General features: G+C 80.4%; 1 non-coding gene across 1 annotated transcript; it reads left to right on the forward strand.

Moving 5' to 3' along the window:
• Positions 1-1,775: 1,775 nt before the first annotated feature.
• On the forward strand, positions 1,776-1,928 carry LOC137465902 (5.8S ribosomal RNA). The gene has a single exon (XR_010994879.1). It is a non-coding gene; the product is annotated as a 5.8S ribosomal RNA (ribosomal RNA).
• Positions 1,929-2,500: the final 572 nt, after the last annotated feature.

Here is a 2,500-nt window from a genome sequence, read left to right on the forward strand (position 1 = left end):
CTCGGGCGCAGCGCCGGGCTACTGAGGGAAACCCCGGGCCCCGAGGAGGACGCCGCGGTGGTGGCGGCAGATGTCGGGCGCGCCCCCGCCGGTGGACGCTCCCCCGAGGGCGGCAGCGGGGGAGGCACCCCGGCGGGGCCATGCAGGTCGTTTCCCTCGCCCCAGGGCCAGGTACCTAGCGCTCCGCGCCTCGGCGGTCCCAGGCTTCCCCCTCGGCGTCGTCAAACGCCGCGGGAAGGACCGAAAAAGGGGCCGCCGAGCCGGGCGGCGGTTTAAAGACTCGGGCGGCTCGGCGCGCCCCGCCGCGGCGGCGGCGGCGGCGGCGGCGGCGGCGGCGTGGCGGGCGGTGGCGTTGCGGCTCCATTGAGGGGTGGGGAGCTACTCCCGCCGATCCCCTGCGGTGGTGTCCGCGGCCACCGGTCGCGCCCGCCGTCGCGGCGGTCGTCCCCGCCGCGCGCGCGCGTGCGGGGGTAGTCGCGCCGCGCCGGGGAGGGGCGCCCTGCCCCCCCCTCTTCGCGGCCCGGCCTCGGCGGAGAGGCCGCGGCGCGCGCGGTCGGCCGCGGGGCCGACCCGCTGGGCTCGAAACGGGCGGCGCCGGCAGAGGGCGCGCGCTCTCTGCCCTTCCTCAGCCGCGGGGCGGCGGCCGCCGGGGCCCGCCGCGCGCTCTCTCTTCTGGGCCGCCGCGGCCGTCCCGCGCGGGCGGCGCCGCGCCTGGCGCGGCCGTGCCTCTCTCCCCTCGGCGGCCTTCGTCTCGAACGCACCGGCGGCGCCGGCCGCCGGCCGGCCGTCCGCCCGCCCGCCCGGGGCGAGCGCTCGGCGGTCCCTCCGCGGTCGGAGGCCGGCGAGCGCGGGCGGCCCCGCGCCGAGCGGCGGCGGCGCCGCTCGGCCGGTGTTCCCGCCGCCCGCGGGCACGGGACCCTCCCCGTGGCCCTTCGCGACCGCGCGCGGTCCGAGGGCAGGGGTGGCGGGCGGCCGCGGGGGCGCTTCCGCGCCCGCTCTCCAGGTGGCGAACGAGGAGAGCGGGCGTCGCCCCCTGGCTCAGCGCCGCACCGCCTTCCGCCGGGCGCGTGCTCGCGGAAGGGGGCCCCCGACGGTGCGGGTGGACGGCGGTTCCCGGGAAGTGCGGCCCGCCGCGGCGGCGGGTCCGCCCTCGGGCAGCCCTCGGGCGCTCGCCTTCCCCCGGCGGGCAGCGGTCCGGCGGGGGGGGGCGCGGCGCCCGGCGGCGGGGCGGCGGTCGTCGCGTGGCGTCTCGAGCGCAGCAAGGCCCCTGGGGAGAGAGAGTCGGCCGCGCGCGTGGGCGCGGCGGCGCTCCGCGAGAGCCGGCGCGGCGGCGGTTCCAGGGGGGAGGCAAGCGCGCGCGCGGGGTCCGAGGGCCGCGCGCCGGCGCGTGGCGCCGCGCCGGCGAGGCCGGGTGGGCCACCGCGCTCCCGCGGCGCGCGCCGCGCGGCCCTCCGCGCGGAGGGCCGGGCCGAGCCCGGGCGCCTGGGCCGCCTCCGAAGGACGGCACACGTAGGCGGCGCCTCCCCTCGCCGGGCGGGGGGAGGCGGTCGGGGGCGCGGGTCCCCCCGCCTCTCGGCCGGCCTTGGGAGCGTTCCGTGGGGTTCCTCCCGTGTTCTTCTCGCACGCGCCCCCTCCGGGGTTTTCCGCGTTGCTCGTACGGTCGGAGCCAGGCCCCGCGCGGGGCCTCGGCGCCAGAGAAAAAAAAGGGGGGCCGCTCCGGGCGAGAGCGGCTCCCGGCCCCCCCGCGCGCGCGGGGTCGGTGCCGAAAGCCAGACAACTCTTAGCGGTGGATCACTCGGCTCGTGCGTCGATGAAGAACGCAGCTAGCTGCGAGAATTAATGTGAATTGCAGGACACATTGATCATCGACACTTCGAACGCACTTGCGGCCCCGGGTTCCTCCCGGGGCTACGCCTGTCTGAGCGTCGCTTGACGATCAATCGCCGCCCGGGGGCCGCCCCGGCGGCGCGGCTGGGGTCGCTTCGCAGGCCCGTCGGCCGCGGCAGCGGTTGCCGCGCGAGGGCCTTCGTCCCCCTAAATGCAGACTCGGGGAGCGCTCCGTAGCTCCCCGCTCCCGGAGCGAGCCGCTGGGGCGGAGCTCGTCCTCGCCGGGGCCGCACCGCCTGGCGGTGGCGGCGGCCGGGGAGTCGGAGCGAGCGAGACGGCGCCGAAGGCGCCCCGCCGAGGGCCGAGGGACGAGGGCGAGAGGGGAGGCGAGGCGCGGGCCTCGCCTCCGGCCTCCCCCCCGCGCGGGCGGCTGTCTGCGGGTGGGTACCGTGCGCGGGTACCGTGCCGCTGCCGCCGCGCGCGGTGCGCGGGGGGCCGGGGGCGGGGGCGACCCCCGAGGCCGCTCCTTCCCCCGCCCCCTTCCGTCGCCGTCTCGGGGCGTCAAGGGCGCCGTCGCTTTCCTCGCTCTCTCCCCGCCGAGGCCGTCGCGCGCCGCCCGGCCGGTCTTCCCCCTCGGGGCCGTCTCTGCCGCGCTGCCTTCTTTCGGTTCTCG

This window comes from Anomalospiza imberbis, unplaced genomic scaffold, assembly GCF_031753505.1.
Source record: "Anomalospiza imberbis isolate Cuckoo-Finch-1a 21T00152 unplaced genomic scaffold, ASM3175350v1 scaffold_119, whole genome shotgun sequence".
NCBI lineage: Eukaryota > Metazoa > Chordata > Aves > Passeriformes > Viduidae > Anomalospiza > Anomalospiza imberbis.